Source organism: Phyllobates terribilis, unplaced genomic scaffold (assembly GCF_046119375.1).
Source record: "Phyllobates terribilis strain yellow unplaced genomic scaffold, ASM4611937v1 Scaffold_9__5_contigs__length_417890890, whole genome shotgun sequence".
Taxonomy (NCBI): Eukaryota; Metazoa; Chordata; class Amphibia; order Anura; family Dendrobatidae; genus Phyllobates; species Phyllobates terribilis.
Genome location: NW_027362769.1, coordinates 211,823,150 through 211,841,575, shown reverse-complemented (window position 1 = coordinate 211,841,575; position 18,426 = coordinate 211,823,150). Strand labels below are relative to the sequence as shown.

Here is an 18,426-nt window from a genome sequence, read left to right as displayed (position 1 = left end):
ACACTATCACTGTACTTCATATATATGTGACTGACATGTTTCTATCTATCTAATCTATGTGTGAAGCTCTATTCTGTCTGTTATAAATTGTCGGGTACAGATGCTGAATTGCCGGCCGGCTTTTTTAAAGAGACGGTGCATGAAAACACTATTATTTTTTTTAATAAATCCTTTACACTAAATGACAAGTACAGTAAGCAACATTGTCACTGTACTTCATATATATGTGACTGACATGTTTCTATCTATCTAATCTATGTGTGAAGCTCTATTCTGTCTGTTATAAATTGTCGGTACAGATGCTGAATTGCCGGCCGGCTTTTTTAAAGAGACAGTGCATGAAAACACTATTATATTTTTTAATAAATCCTTTACACTAAATGACAAGTACAGTAAGCAACACTGTCACTGTACTTCATATATATGTGACTGACATGTTTCTATCTATCTAATCTATGTGTGAGGCTCTATTCCTTCTTGTCTAAATTGTCGGGTACCGGTGTATGCCGCTGCTGAATTGCTGGCCGGCTTTTTTAAAGAAAGCGTCTTCTGAGCAGTTTGTCAGCTTTTGGACACCTTTGAAGGTGTTTTCTATGTGTTTCTATGTGTTTTTGTTTGCCTGCCATTGGTTTTAACGGTGTTCGACGGTGTTCTAAGGTGTTCGATGAACAGTTCCTCGAACATCCCGGTGTTCGACGAACCGAACCGAACCCGAACACTAAGGGGGTGGCTCTACACTAGTCTGGATCCATTGGAGTCTGGTTGGGTTGTCCAAACATCTTTAAATGGACAGAGGAGGACTGTAGGAGGAATGACTATTGCATCCAAAAGCCATTCTCAATAATGTAGACCAGAATAATCCCCTCAGTATATATAAGAGACTAATATCCCAGTAAAGAAGAAATGAATGAAGAGGGTGGGAATGATGTTATTTTCTTGGCTACAGGTGGCCATTAGACTCTGACATTATGTAAACTCTTAAAGCAAAATTCAAACGCATGGCTACTAATGAAGTCCTCCTTTTTTGACCCATGATTGCCCAGCTTTACATGACATTAGAAGGGTTTTCCTGTACTAATATGCTCTGCTTTGTCACTTAGTATGTTATACTTATTATACTATTGGTGGTATGACATTTGGGACCTCATAGCACTCTGTAATCAGTCAGTACATGTTGACTTTTTTTTTTTACATTTTATGGTCTCCTGTATCCCCTACTAGATACAATAAAGTGAAGGCTGCCCATTTTCATCCATATGACCATTACATTGAATGGGGTTCAATAGTTGGCCAAACCAAACAATGCACAGATCAGAGGTTCATAAAGGACAACAGGGTTTATGGTTTGAGAATTAGGATCTTTCTGTTCTTAATCTTAACTTCTTTTTTTTCTTTTTAATTGTCCTGGAGGAACCATCTGTGTGTTTTCTAAAAGTCATCTAGTATATGTTATTGCATTTGCACATCTTTGCGTAGACATTTTAATATGTGATATGCAAATACCTTTGCAGATTCATGAATAACCTTTGTTCTGTGCACTGGGATGTTCTCCAAACTTGGGCCACTTTTCCCAACCATCACGCTAACATGTTCTGTCTATAGTGAAAACCTCAAAATATATTCAAACCATAAGCCAGACACCTAAAATAATTGAGATACCAAATCCCCTAAAGTACGTCAGACCTCACACTGGACTTCTAAATTAATCTTGACCTCAAATCAAAAATGAAAAATGGGTGTCCTTTTCCAGTCCAGCGACATACAGTAGAATATCATGATATCAGGAGTCATGCCAAATATCAGCTGCTGAAGGGCACGTTCATACGTATCGGCTGTGTTTCAGTTATTGAGATGCAATCTACCGCCAATTTCCATGAAGCCTACTGTGAATGGGGATGTGACCCATCGCTATGAAACCCTTGAGGTGGTCATGGGCCATGGCCAAAAACAACCAATGTATATGTGAGATGTAAGGCTTCTTAGGTGGCCATGAGCCTTCTGGAAGCTTCAAATCCCACTGGTGTTGCCCTAACTATGCCTGCTGCCTCCTTTATATTAGGCAACAAAATTGATCTGCTGTAAAGCACCAAAAAGTCATAACCCCAAGCCGCCCATAGTGACTGTCTAAGCAGGACCAACAGCATATTAATTAGCTGCGCCATGGGCTTTTCCTGCTGCAGTAAATTTACTGTGAATATGCTAATTGCAAAATAACCATAATTGGATAGGTATCAACAAACAACATTGAGGGGAACTGTGATGCTAGTCATTATTCACTGACAAACTGTGGGGCTGGGTAGTCAAGAGGTCCAAGGTCAGATACCAATAAGGCTCGTAATAAAAAAAGGGGTAAGGCAAAGGAGCAGTCAGGTCACCGTCCGCCGTCAGAATTCCAGGAAATTAGCGGATCATGACAAAAGGGCAAGGCAAACAGATGGTCGGAGGCAAAGTCCAAGGTTGGGCAGCAAAGATCAAATATAGGAACACAGAGCAAGCGCATACCACTTGAGGTAAGCTAAAACTGGCTCTAATTGGAGGAAGAGAGCCAGCTAAATAGCCAGGTAATCACTCAAATAGCAGACACATGGAGGGAGCCCCGGAACGGCCCTGATTGGACGGCTGAACTGTCATTCAACACACTGACAACTCAGCATGGCTCAGCTTTTGATTGGACGACTGAGTTGTCCATCACCAAACCGACAGCTCAGCATGCCCCTGGCCTAGGTTAGACGGCTAAACTGTCACTCACTGCTTCCAGACACACCGATAGGTGGAATCATAACAGGAACCAAACTGTTCTGAATTGAGGATATAAAGTAATCACCATGCATGGCGAGCGAACTCCAGCAGGAAGTTAAAGGAGTTTTCTATGGAAAAGCCAAGTATTCTAGACTAGCAAGTTATTTGTCATGGAGCCATTAAAGCTAGATTTATAGTGTAGAACCTTATTTTGAAGGGTGAATAATTTTAAGAAAGTAATATCCTTCTCCGAGGTTAGGATCAAGTGCTAAAAATGAAAAGAGCAAGAAATGAATTTTTAGATTTGACACTTTTAAGGGTTACCGAGCAGAATATATGAAATCTATTCCCTGGTGCGAAAAACTATGTTGAAATAAACCATTCCTTTCCTGTGCAAAGCTGTAGCACCCCCACCCCCATCCCCATTGAATTTTCACGACAACTTCCTAAGAGATACAGTCACTGCATTGTAGTTATAATTTAATTACATTGCAGATGTACAGAGTAATGCTAAATGGCATCACGTCTTATTTATGATTATCGGCAGATTCCAAATTAAGCACTTTTTTCTTAATCTTGTATTCGTTTTGGAGGCTGCGCTACAATTTAATATATTTAAAGATATATAGAGAGAAGGTAGAAAACTTTGACCTGTAGGAACTGAGAAGTAAATTAGAATGGCGATGAAAAGATATTTAAAGGGAATGTGTCACCTGTTACTTTTTTTGCACGTATTAGACAGAAATGCAGGTCTACAAAAATGGCCTTCCAAAGTGTGAGCTGGGGTTTTGGAATATTGCTTGCTGTATGTCTTCCTTCTGACTAACAGAGCCAATAAGAGTCAGAATTTCTGTGATCTGTGGGTACAAATGATATTTGGTCAAGATGTACAATATAAGTACAGTCATGGCCGAAAGTGTTGACACCCTTGAAATTATTCCTGAAAATGAAATATCCCAGAGAATTATTGCAATTACACATGTTTTGTTAATCACATGTTTATTTCCTTTGTGTGTATTGGAACAACACAAAAAAACAGAGAGAAAAAGACAAGTTGGACATAATTTCACACAAAAATTTGTTGGCACCTTTCCAAAATTCTGGGTAAGCCACTTTTGTTTCAAGCATGTGATGTTCATTCAAACTCACCTGTGGCAAGTAACAGGTGTAGGCAATATGAAAATCACACCTGAAACCAGATTAAAAAGAGAGAAGTTGACTCAATTTTTGCATTGTGTGTCTGTGTGTGCCACACTAAGCATGGAGAACAGCAAGAGAAGAAGAGAACTGCCTGAGGAATTGAAAATCAAAATAGTTGAAGATTTCAAGGGTGCTGACACTTTTGGCCATAACTGTATATGAATTTGGTTTTTAATCCTCAGTAAATCCTTCACCTACCGTATATTAGTCTTTGCTTTTTCAAAGGTTGGTCGGGTTATTGTATGATCAGTATCTAGGCACCACAATGGATGCTAACTAAACCAATAGACCATACTGCAAAACAACTGTAGGTTACTGATAACAGTAATAAATAGTTGCATGGACCTCTTCTGTTCTTTATGGTACTTGTCACCAGTGCTGTAGTTCAACATGGAGCTCAATTGTGGGCAAGATGAGCGGAGACCCAATGAGTCATTGTAGTTGACTATACAAATGAGATAACAGGTATCATTCAGCAGACAGCTTTCTTTCCCAACTCCCTCATGCACAGGAACGCTCACCTTAATCTATTATTATTACTCTTAGTATTATGAATACTAGTATTCATGTTTTTTTCAATGGGAAGAGGAAACAGACACTGCTATAAACCACTCACAGTGGTTTGGCTTTCATGAAAACAAGAATATCGGGCATTAAAATACTACAACTGGCCAATCCATCAGGAGGCCCCCGTACACATCTGATGGTTAGCCGGTCCAACAGAAATTACCGTGTTCAGTTGACTTTATTCTCATTTATATGGATTGAATGGATTTGGCTTGGGCTAAATCAGGAAATAGAGTGCTTATTATGTATTTTTCACCCTTAATCCCTGCAAGGAGGATTGGAGTTTCCAACATGGAGTCTTCAGGTTGTTACCGATGGAGTAGTTTCTGTAGCACTGTCTGACCATTTGAAGAACTGAGATAACTATTCACTGTATCAAGGCACAAATCGTAATCAGACAGTGCATGGAAGACAGGGTTCAATCAAAAATTTACATTACAAAAAATGCAGTACATTACCAAAAATGGAGCTTTACTGAAATCCGGGCCATTTATGGCATATTCTTGGTATGGTCATCATATTTAAATTTTGTAATGCGTGATGCTTGAAAGTTGAATGGTATGTCGTAGTGAAGCTTGACAATAATTTTAGGGTCTCTCTTACAGTATGCAACTTTGGGGTTACGTGTAGGTCTTTTCAATTTTGCAAAGCTCCAATAAAATCCAATAAGCAAACATCTACTGAAAATGATTACGACTAAGACTAAGCAAAGTGCAGAGTCTAGTCCTTGGGTTCTGAGACCAGGAATTCTGCTTCTAGGCGTGAAAAATCATACGATTGGCCAGATTTTTAAGAAGTAAATGAGGAGTTTGAAAATAGATATGGTTTACAGGGTTAAAGTTTCTCAAAAAATGAAAATGTACAAAAACTACTTAGTTAATTTGCCGGGAGCCATAATCAAGAATAGAGCGGAGCTCTTCCCTGTTTAGGGAAAGTAAATGTTATTTTTTTTCTACTTTCAACTCATCTAAGAGAAAAATGTAAAAATCAATATTATTTTTCCATTCATATCAAAAACTGGCAGAGAGTGCCATTGCTATGCATTCATGAAGTGCTCTTTATTACAAGGTCAATACCCCTCCATCTTCTTTTATTGAAAGGATTGAGCAGATTGGTATCCTCTTCATGCTAATGGTACAATAAAATATAAAGCTGTTTTCTGAAGTTCTGACTTCATCGTAGAAAGGGAGGCAAATAAATATATCAGATTTTATAACTCGAAGACTAAATATGAAATGTAGTCCGTAGCATTGATAATAGAGTACTTTAGGTGATGCTAGACAACAGGATCTCTTTGTGTCTTCTTCATGCCAGTTTGGTTTTTCTTTTGGAACGTGGCATCAGACTGTTCAGGGTTGTGACTATACATGACAAATAAGCTGTGCCTGTACGGAAATAAAAGAGTCACAGAAACTTCATTCAACAATTAGTAGCACAGAAGAATTACATCTGGCATTATACCATGGCAAAAACAAAAATTGGGCAAAGCAACATCAGCCCTCCAGTACATTCTCCAAGAGTCCAATCAAGGTAAAGCCACATTCATAGGTCCTGTTTGGGGTAAATAAGAGCCTAGTGATCCATCCGATGGAACCATGGACCCTACATGTGCTGTTGTTTGGAGTCCATACTATTTAATTCTTAGACAGTGCAAACTTGGACTAGACTCTATTAAAATGGGCCAGATTTATCAAAGTGGTTCATGCTGCTTAGTAAATCTGTCACATCTTTAGATTGTCCAGTCTAAGTTTAACTCAACTACAAGTTGGCTTACTTTGTGGCAGAAATGTGCACCAAAATTTTGGCAAATTTTCTGGCTCATAATGTGGTTTTAGATTAAATCCTTTTCCTACTAAATCAGGTCCCTATTAGCGAAACCATGCCTCTTGTCGGACAAGGTGCAAAAAGTGTCTAAAACATAATAAATATGGTGCACGTCGTAAAAGACAAGTTTTTTGGTGCAAATTGTGCCATAATTGTGGTGCATTTAGCTTCATAAATATCCTCCAATATGTTTAGAGGACATACCTCTGAAATAAAACACGAGTTACATACTTTGCAAGACTTAGAACACGAAATTCAGACTATTGAAACCCAACCCTGGAAACGTCCCAAAAATGGTCCATGTTTGGGCATAGTTTTGCTAAATCCTACTATTATGCTCCAGCAAAATCAGGACTGTTAACTGGTATGGAGATTTAGCAGAAAGTAGAGTTGAGCAAAAAAATTAGCAGAACCCTGTTCCAGTGGCCATGTCAATAGTCCGTGGATGTCAAACCTGAGCCCTGTGAGCCTCCTCCTAACTGACAGCATCCTTCTTCTGCACTGCTTCTAATTAGTAGGTAAGGCACGACGTCATCGTTGTGGTGTAACGCAATGGACGCATGACAGATCATGCCAGGCTTACTGATCAGAAGAGGCGCTGGGGTTGCTGCCAACTAGGGAGAGGTTCACAGGGCTATGGCCCAGCTACCATTCTTGCAAACTTTTTTGCTTAACTCTAGCAAATTAATAACTCTTTATTACACCATATGAGCAGTATGATCAAAATAGTTGGCTAAGTAAATGGTATTATAACTCAATACAATGCTGATCCATAATACAGTTATATGAATGAGTCTATCTATATTGGTACATGTGTCAGCTTCAGTCCTTGGCGCTCTTAAGTCTACCACACACATTAGTTAGCTGTTGGCCAAATGATGGTTTAGCACATCTTCTGACCGGCAGCCAACTCGGCCGGCTTTCCTATATACATGAGCGCTGGTTTGGCCGAGATCCCCTGTATCCTCTAAGAGAGAATCAATACATTTTCTGGGACTCCCATACACATTAGACATATCGGTGGGTTTGGCCAACATTAGTCTAATGTGTATGGGTTTTGGGTATCACAAATAGAGGTTGCTTCCCATCTTATGATCTTTTGGGATTTTCACAAAAGTTCTTTACCCAAATCAGAGCTTCAAGGAAATGTAGACTCTGTATATGACATTGATCTGTATTTTTGAAAATATTTAAAGTAGTATTGATAAATTCTTCCTACTCTGGACAGAACGTAGCTGGCAAAAAACTGTGTGCTCATACCAACGGGACACTTATGTAGGGATAGGTCATTAACATTAAGGTGACCATTTCCAATTACAGTGTATACGGAAATTTTTCAGACCCCTTTAAATGTTTCATGATTTGTTTCATTGCAGCCATTTGGTAAATTCTAAAAAGTTCATTTTTTTCTCATTAAAGTACACTCTGCACCCCATCTTGACTGAAAAAAAAACAGAAATGTAGAAATTTTTGCAAATTTATTAAAAAAGAAAAAATGAAATTTCACATGGTCATAAGTATTCAGACCCTTTGCTCAGTATTGAGTAGAAGCACCCTTTTGAGCTAGTACAGCTATGAGTCTTCTTGGGAATGATGCAACAAGTTTTTCACACCTGGATTTAGGGATCGTCTGCCATTCTTCCTTGCAGATCCTCTCCAGTTTCGTCAGGTTGGATGGTGAACGTTGGTGGACAGCCATTTTTAGATCTCTCCAGAGATGCTCAATTGGGTTTAGGTCAGGGCTCTGGCTGGGCCAGTCAAGAATGGTCAGAGTTGTTCTGAAGCCACTCCTGTGTTATTTTAGCTGTTTGCTTAGGGTCATTGTCTTGTTGGAAGGTGACCCTTCGGCCAAGTCTAAAGTCCAGAGCACTCTGAAAGAGGTTTTCATCCAGGATATCTCTGTACTTGGCCGCATCCATGTTTCCTTCAATTGAAAAAAAATTGAAAGGGGTCTGAATACTTTCCGTACCCAATGTAGTTGAAAAAATTTCCAATATATTATTAGGAGCTAATAAAATGTTTTTCTATTCCGTCTAAATAAACATCAAGACAACTGATCAATAATCTTCTATGTTGGGAAAATGCTCTATATTTCTCTGCCTTCTCTAGATTCCTGACCTTTCTCTATCTTATACTTTGTTTATCCAGCCACATAGTCTCCGCTCAAGGATCTTATGCTTCTCATCTCATGTGCAACATTCTGCTGATTCCTACTAAAACCATGTTATGGGGACAGGGTGAATAAAGTCATCATGACCTGGACAAAGGGGGGAGAGGTGCTACGCCTGCTGCATTGAGTTACATTGCTTGTAAATGGTATAAGAGATACTACTCTTTGTGTGAATAAACAGAAACTGATTTGCTCACGACCTGTGCTGCAGTCATTTCTCCGAGCGCTCGTAATATTGGAGGGCCTAATCTCTTAATTTGGCCTCACTGGTGATACAGCATATCTGACTATTGGGTCAGAATCAAAACAGCTACAACATGACTGTAGTAATGAGTATCTGCAATCATTGCTCCTACATAATTGTCCAAGAAAATTTCTAAGCAATTTCTAAGCAAAAATTGTGAAAATGTTAAATCTTGTGTCTCTGTTCTAAAACTCGTCGACGCATGAAGGTCAATGTCTATAATGACAGAACACATCTGTTTTATCTTCTAAGATGCATAATCTGGATTCATAAATAACCGTGACCCTGCAGAGAGAGACTTTTACTTGGTTTCTGATAATCAGATAACTTGTTATAGAACAGCGGCTTGTGATCTTACTGTGCGAGCCATCTGTACCCCCCCCAGCGTTTTTCAGCACGTACTTAATATAAGGTATAGCTTTATTTATCTTTCTTTCGGAAAGGAAAACTTTCCATGAGCAGATTTGGGTATCTACATTTTAGGAAATCATTTATTTTACAAAATTCACATTCCTGGATGGAGATGGAAATGTCTCTTGAAGTACTTTTTCCAGTTTTAAGCAATTTCCTGCAATTTGTCAGTTTCCACAATCTGTTACAAACTCACAGTATTCTGCAAATGTGGCTCTGAGGCTGGGGGTCTCATAGATAATGTCTCGCATTCCAATTTGTAGGATTACTAGGGACAGAAGGTTCTGGGACCACTAGGATCAAGTCAGAGGAGAATGACACAAGAAGGAAGCATGAACCCAAGAAACTATGTATCCTAATTTTGGGGTCTCTTTAATGACTATCTAACATTGAGGAGCCTCAGTAATGGGACTCTAGAAGAGTACTGTCACGCAAGGAGAGAGAAGGAACAAGTGTACAACGATGGGAAGAGGGGGAAGGGAGCCCAACAACTAGGAAAAGGGGGAGTGGAGACCGCTAGTCAGATCTAATAACACCCTGACTCCCCTATCGTCCCTATATAGGTTCTGCACCTATCGCCGAGCAAGACCCTAAACCCTGAATGTCCCTAGAGCTTGTCCCTAGCTAGGGTGGGGACGGGGTGAACACTAATCTGGCTCCTCAATTACATCACCACCGCACCCCATATTACCCTACCCACAATTATAGTTAGAAATATTCTATCATTGGGGTGCTGCCAATGGCACCCTCGAATTGTTCCAAATTGATATGCTTACTATGGATGGTCTCCACCCCGAGACTGCAGATCTATTACCTACACAGTGGTGCCAAGGAGGCATCATACCAGTGTATCCATCATAAGTATTTACCTATTAGATTTCCGCAGTATCATAGAATTGGTCTTAATATAATTTCGTAGAAATGTCCAAAAACTAGATAAAAGGATTTTGCTGATTAATGCAGAGTAATGCGCCTAGGATGGAGTAATCCTATTACTACATATACATTAAGTGAAAGTATACTCGGGTCTACACAACAGGAGAAGGATTCGGAGTAGCAGTACTCAATGTCAAGCAACAGCTGCAAAGCAAACAACATTTTAGGATGTATAAAAAGAGAGATAAAATCCCACGATCCCAATGTATTGTTTCCCCTTTATAAATCACTGGTGAGGCAACATCTAGAATATGGGATTCAGTTTTGGGTGCCAGATTTTGAAAGGGATATTCGGAAGTTGGATTGAAGGCCTCTACCATGAGAAGGTTGGAAAAGTTGGGCTTGTTTAGCTTAAAAAAACCCGTCTCAGAGGGGATCTCATTTACATGTATAAATATATGTGTGGTCAGTACAAAGGACATGACTTATTCCTTCCTAAGACCATACTAAGGACCAGGGGGCACTCATTACAGGAGGGAGAAAGGAGATTACGGCAGCTAAATAGGAAAGGGTTCTTTACAGTCAGAGCAGTCAGACTGTGGAATGACGACCACAAGAGGAAGTGATGGTCGACACTATAACAGCTTTTATACAAGGGTTGGATGATTTCCTCACAAGATAGAGAATATAGAGCTAGTGGAGAAAGGTTGAACTTGATGGAGCGGTGTCTTTTTTCAACCTATATACAGTAGCTATGTAAGTATGAAACCTTTGGTGATCAGATAATTACTTGTAAGCAAAGATGAGTTGGCCAAAAACTTACACCAAAAAATTCTATGTCACATATCAACTCCACTGGATGAGTGTGGGACCTCTCTATGTCATCCATACAACTATAGGGATGGGACCGCATATGGTGACCTTATTATATCTCACATTTTGCGCCTTCATGCAGTTATTTTTCTCTCTAGTAACAAGAAATTATTTGGGCAACCAACATACAACCATTCACCACTAATGGATTATTACATTGGACACAATCTATAATTGATATGTTATAACTTTCCATACATATATATGATATTCCGGGACTCTTTCACTGAATGCTAGAAACTTAGGGTTGGTGATTCAGAAACCACACATAGTAGGCTTGTGTTATATTCTTTTGTGTTAAAGGAATTGTTCAGAGTAAAAGTAAAGGATCTGTTTCTTTTGTTTGCTTAGAAATAGCGCCACCCATAGCCATGGGCTGTGTCTGGTATTGCCGTTTAGTCAATGAGCTTGAATTGGGTGACGCAGGTTGAGGACCTCTGCTCTGGACGGATTCAACATCAATTTTTAGTGACCATTTAATCTCTCTGCCCCTACATATTTCATAGTCATAACATGTACAACTTTAATTTTTGATAAATGGGTATTTTTTGCATATTTTCCTTGCCAAATAACTGTTTTTATTTCTACCAAGTAAATTAGTTGCAAGTTGATGTATTAGCAAATGCAATTTAGTGTTTTCTGCCATTAATCTGCTACTAAATAAGAGAACAGGCTTGTTAATATGATGCACTCAGCAGCTCTGCAGCGCTGTCTGCACATCATCAGGAAGTGATAATTAGGGGAAAGGATTCGCCAATTGCCCTGGAATATATTTTGGTAACAACTTGAATTTTTGGAAGTGAAATGTGTGTAGCCTTCAGCAGAAAAAGCTGTGATGTGGGCAAGGCTTCCATTGTTGTTTTTTAGATAGCTGTTTATCAATTATTGTTATTATTATTTATTTGATTTTATAGCACAGTAGAGCATTTTTTTCCCACTTAGTTATTGAGGATCTCTTAGCTGTCCCCGTGAAATTCTGGAGCATCTTTTCCTTGCATTGTGATGCTCCTGTGTTACCCCTCCTGGAAATATTTGAATAAATTATAAGCTGGACTTTGCCATTGCACTTATCAACAGGGTGTACTTGCACATGGTCTATAAGGGTGATGTTTCTTCTTGTAGAGACTGTTAGCTGGCACGGGGTATCATAAACTAAGCAATGCCCCCTTTGAAAACATGTTTGCAAATTAGCACTTTCCAAAGAGACAGTTTCCTTTCTTTTGGAAGAAAGCTACGTGCCTGAGAATACTCTTTACACACCAGCTAGCAGTCTTCACAATAAGAAATGTTATCCCCCTACAGTATATCAAAGACCCCTCACCCAGCCAACCAACACTGATATCAAAGGCCTCTCATCCAGCCAACCAACACCCATATCAAATGCTTCTCACCCAGCCAATCAACACCCATATCAAATGCCTCTCACCCAGCCAACCAACACCCATATCAAATGCCTCTCACCCAGTCAACCAACACCCATATCAAATGCCTCTCACCCAGCCAACCAACACCCATATCAAATGCCTCTCACCCAGCCAACCAACACCCATATCAAAGGCCTCTCACCCAGCCAACCAGCACCCATATCAAAGGTCTCTCACCCATCCAGCCAACACCCATTTCAAAGGCATCTCACTCAGCCAACCAATACTAATATCAAAGGCCTCTCACTCAACCAACCAACATCCATATCAAAGGCCTCTCACCCAGCCAACCAACATCCATATCAAAGGCCTCTCACCCAGCCAACCAACATCCATATCAAAGGCCTGTCACCCAGTTAACCAACACCCATATCAAATGCCTCTCACACAGCCAACCAACACCCATATCAAATGCCTCTCACCCAGCCAGCCAACACCCATATCAAAGGCAATTCACCCAGCCAACCAACACCAATATCAAAGGCCTGTCACCCAGCCAGCCAACATCCATATCAAAGGCCTCTCACCCAGCCAACCAACATCCATATCAAAGGCCTGTCACCCAGCCAACCAACACCCATATCAAATGCCTCTCACCCAGCCAATCAACACCCATATCAAATGCCTTTTACCCAGCCAACCGACACCCATATCAAATGCCTCTCACCCAGCCAACCAACACCATATCAAAGGCATCTCACCCAGCCAACGAACACCAATATCAAAGGTCTCTCACCCAGCCAATCAACACCCATATCAAAGGTCTCTCACCCAGTCAACCAACACCCATATCAAATGCCTCTCACCCAGCCAACCAGCACCCATATCAAAGGCCTCTCACCCAGCCAACCAACACCCATATCAAAGGCCTCTCACCCAGCCAGCCAGCTCCCATATCAAAGGTTTCTCACCCATCCAGCCAACACCCATATCAAAGGCATCTCACTCAGCCAACCAACACCAATATCAAAGGCCTCTCACTCAACCAACCAACATCCATATCAAAGGCCTCTCACCCAGCCAACCAACATCCATATCAAAGGCCTGTCACCCAGCCAACCAACACCCATATCAAATGCCTCTCACCCAGCCAACCAGCACCCATATCAAAGGCCTCTCACCCAGCCAGCCAACACCCATATCAAAGGCAATTCACCCAGCCAACCAACACCAATATCAAAGGCCTGTCACCCAGCCAGCCAGCATCCATATCAAAGGCCTCTCACCTAGCCAACCAACATCCATATCAAAGGCCTGTCACCCAGCCAACCAACACCCATATCAAATGCCTCTCACCCAGCCAACCAACACCCATATCAAAGGCCTCTCACCCAGCCAACCAACACCCATATCAAAGGCCTCTCACCCAGCCAACCAACACCCATATCAAAGGCCTGTTACCCAGCCAGCCAACACCCATATCAAAGGCCTCTCACCCAGCCAATGAACAGCCATATCAAATAGCCATAACAAAGGCCTCTCACCCAGCCAACCAACACTGATATCAAAGGCCTCTCACCCAGCCAGCGAACACCCATATCAAAGGCATCTCACCCAGCCAAAGAACACCCATTTCAAAGGCCTCTCACCCAGCCAACAAACACTGATATCAAAGGCCTAACACCTATATCAAAGGCCTCTCACCCAGCCAACGAACACCCATATCAAAGGCATCTCACCCAGCCAACCAACACCCATATCAATTGCCTCTCACCCAGCCAACCAATACCCATATCAAAGGCCTCTCACCTAGCCAATTCATGCATGCCCAATAGCCATCGACAAGGCGGTCCTCTTTGCTGGGAACCTAACCTAATGTGAGAGACAGGTTTCTTTTTTTCTTAAATAGATCTAATTTTTATACAAAATCTGATGCTGCTAGCACCGACTAACAGCATCAAGAAGGAGGAACCAGGGATTCATACGGAGATTTATTAATATTGACATTTTATTGAAGTCATTGGTTCCAATTCATTAAGACTGGTGTTTTGTATGTCAATGTTAATGATGTCTGTGCAGGAAAAATAACTGTTCAGACTAAGCACAGGTGCTCGTTGCACCCTTAGCCTGACCAAGCAGATCAGTGCACTTTCCCAACCAAATGTCTAGCATTTATCTCTACTCCTCTAAAACCACAGCTGTCAATCAAGAGTGGGAATAGATGCAAAACCCATAGGTAGGATGGTGCACTAAACTGATCCGCCACACCAAGGGAGTACCGAATGCCTGTGCTTGGTTTGAACAGTCATTTTATGCGGACATAGTCCCTTTCAAGTATTGGCCTAAAAGGATCATTTTGGACAGTGTCATTGATACTTGTGCTCCATTTACCTCTTTGGCACAAACATACTTCTCTAACATAACACCTATAAAGTAGTCGTCTTGGTTTTCGATTTGTTTTAACAAGTCTGAATTCATACAGATTGTTATTCTAACATGAGATGTAACAAATGGATGATAGTTGCTAAGTTAAACTCTTGTCTGTCTGGGAAAGACATTTTTGACACTGGATGAGTAAGGAATGAGCTAAAGACTTAGTGGATTCTTTAAATATCTATCAACTGGCAGCGCTCTACATTAGATACAGCAGAACTCACTGAATAGTCCTCCGAATGAACAATAAGTTAGATATGTACGGTAAATCTGTGCCCCAACAGGAGGATTCATGAACTGTATATGGAGTTGTATTCCATCATCTAGCTGCAGTTCAGGAATTTATTGAGGATTAAAGGGGTTGTCCAGAATTATCACTGTCTGCAGTCACTGCATGTGAGGATTCTCTGATGCCAGTGGCGAGACCGAGCAGTCATGTGATGCGATATGCATTCTCCTGGCCACATTCCGACTAGACGTGCGCATCCTGTATTGAGCCAGGTCACGCACTTCTAGTTGGAATGTGGCGGAGAGTGTGCATATCGCATACTTCCATCCACATGACCGCTCTGTGCGCAATTTAAGGACATAGGGTGACTACAGACTTTTATGAAAAGCCTGGACAACCCCTTTAAGACCGCCGTAGATATTAGCGAGCTGTCATTTATCTCGGCCGTCTCTCCCATACACAGGAATTCTCACTCTGCTGAGAGCTCCTGTGTTCTCTGAGAAAGCCACTGCCAGACATCTCTGACTGTGGCTTATCTCCTAGAGAACCAAAGGATCCGCAGTCCAAAATTGGACATTCTTGATCCATTTCTTCCCCAACATCAGCTGTTGGGGGAGAGTTGGGAGTCACCATACACATTACACTGTCGATTCTTGATGTGAGAGGGAGAGGAATAATTGTGCCATTATAGAGAATCTATCAGCAGGTTTTTGCTATATAATCTAAGAGCATTATGACATATGGGCAGAGACCCTGATTCCAGCAATATGTCACTTAATGGACTGCTTGGTGCAGTTTTAATAGAATCCCTGTTTTTTCTTTTATAGATGTAGCAGTGCTCAGAATGCCGAGCCCCACTCCTCTGATTGGCAGCTTCCTGTGTACATTGTCAGAAAGCTGCCAATCAATGGTGGGGGCGGGGTTACACAGATTAGTCTGACTGGCCTGCACATGAGAACTAGTCAGGCAGTGATAAACTCCTGTCGATAAAACACTGATTGTATTGAAACTACAGCACACAGTGTAATAAGTGACACCTCCATGGAATCAGGTTCTACCAGACCGACAATCCAAGAGACAAGTGCTAAGCAAGGTCAGGAACAAGGCTGAGGTCAGGATCAAGATCAGCACTGGAGAAAACGACAGTGATATCAACCTGTAGTGCCAGTTGCTTTCGCCTCCAGTGTGCGGCTGCTAGCAGTAGCCTTAGGTAGGAGGATCACAGGGAAAGTCTAGCTACCTGCCATACCCTTTGGGATGAATTGCAGCAAATTGGTTAGTGGGAGCCAATGAGTATGTTTTGGGTAAACCGTTGGGCATACGTTAGAAGGTTTGACCTTGGGACTGGTGACACAATGAGCTCATTTAGCAATACTGTCTAAAATAAAAACGGTCTTTCTACGCTAACAATAAAATATTCGGCGGGCGAAGCAAACGTGACTACATGACATGTCGGTGCATCCTCTAGGAACATGTTCAGTCTGGTCATAATGTTGGGTCGTCTGTAAATTTTCGTCAATACCCCTGGCCAGTATTTGACGATGTCTTATCCCACAATGTAGTCATTCACTGTCATCTTTTTATTTGTTTTACTTCCTTTGTGTTTCGGTCGATTTTGACATAATTCTAAATCAACACATCTGAGATATTCTTCATACTTCTTGTTATAGCGAAATGCTGAGTAGGAGATATATGTAACCTAGATATCTTGTCTCCTTTAACCATATCTTATAAACAGAACGAGGATATATAGATGCGAAAAGAAGAGTTTAATATAAATATCTACATAAGTTATGCACTAAATATTTTTAAAGGGGTGGTATAACATGGCTGCTTTGCTTTATCCAACTTTAAAAAAGGATGGGATGTTTCAAAATTAAGTAAAAAAAAAGGTATAACTACCTTCTCTACTACCTTGGATCCAGTGCCCCCCCCCCTTTCTTCCATTTCCTGATCACTGAAGCCTTTGATTGGCAGCAGTGGTCAGGTGACTAGAACAGAAAATTATTTTGCATCTGATGGTGTTCCATTCTAGTCCAAGAGCTGCAGGCAATCATAGCACTCATTGGTCAGGGGAGCGAAGATCTGGATGCCTTTGATTCCAGTAATGCTGTAGTAAAAGCAAGTGAGTGTACTTTTTTTAGTACTTTAAAACTATTTCTATCTTCTGTTAAAAAATGTAAGGATTTATCCACCTTTTGGGGGGATTTATTTTGAAATAAATGCATGTATTTGAGGCTAAAAATCATTTTTATAATTGATTTTTTATTCAAATTTTTGCACCGTTTGATTTTTACAGGCTCTTTATTTCCTGGCACATTCAGCTTTGATGTGGTCTGTGGTCTCAGAAAAAGACAGATGAAAGAGTTGCACACTCTTTGTCAGACTGTCATAGCGGGCTGACTGACAATTTCTCAGTTAACTCTTTCTGCAGACAGCAATAGACAATACAACACGTAGGCTATAGAAGGAAAATGGTGCCACATTTTTAAAGAGACCCAATTGCAAAAATAGTTTTTAGCCGCTATGTCATGCATTTAAGAAAATAAAAAATTGTGCTGAAAAGTGAACAACCCCTTTAAATCGAACAGTCTACAAGAAATCTCAGTCTGATGAAGAAGTTGTATAGCACAAAGAAGAGTGAGTGAATGTCACTCGATTTCTCCTGGATAATTTGCTTCTATTTTTCTGCTAAATTTGGGTGGGTTTTCAAGACCCCCTTCCATGTATATATGTACTACAGTTTGCTGTGGATTTGCGATATGGAATAAACACTGCATGAACTAGCTAATTACTGTGGGACAGAGTGCATTAGTACATAGGACAGCTGGGGGAGAAGTGGTTGGTTACTATTGACTATCGTATATAAGTGGGCAAGTGATTTCCATTATAGTAAGGAAAGAGAACTTGGAGAGACAGTTTCATCTTCTTCTGACCAGCAAGCTAAGACAGACTTATAGGACGGGCAATGCTCGCTGGGAAAAAGATATGCAAATAAGCTCTCCTCCAAAAGGAAGAAAGCTAGTTCTCTACTGCCACCTATTGGAGGTGGCTACACTATCAGTCAAAGCCTGACCATTTAATTCATTAACTTTAGACAAATCAGAAAAGACACCCATCTGGTGACAGCTCTTTCAGGGCTTTCACCTTATGGCCTGTTCACACTGATTTTCTCACAGTGCGATTGGGAATCCTCTAAGAATGGGATTCACACAGACCCTGCAGTGGGATTATAGACTGCAATGATGCGAACAGAGATCAAGTGAATTCCATTCGTATTTTTTTTTCTGAAAGTGTCTGTCTTTTCAGATGGGCACAGAAATGTAGTCTATTATGAACCTAAGACTGCACTGGAGAAACGCAGTGTGAACACAGCCTTATCAGTGCTGAGGAGGGTACTGGTTGACTGGGTTAGAGTCTTTGGTAGAGGTGTAAGGAGACTTATTGGCCAAACAACTAATATACCAGTAAGTAAAGTTACTGGGAAGATAAGTCT

At 40.8% G+C, this 18,426-nt stretch overlaps 1 protein-coding gene across 1 annotated transcript in view; it reads left to right on the top strand.

Moving 5' to 3' along the window:
* Positions 1 to 18,426, top strand: part of XYLT1 (xylosyltransferase 1) — a 398,924-nt gene that overhangs the window by 213,790 nt on the left and 166,708 nt on the right. The gene's annotated exons all lie outside the window — the stretch shown is intronic.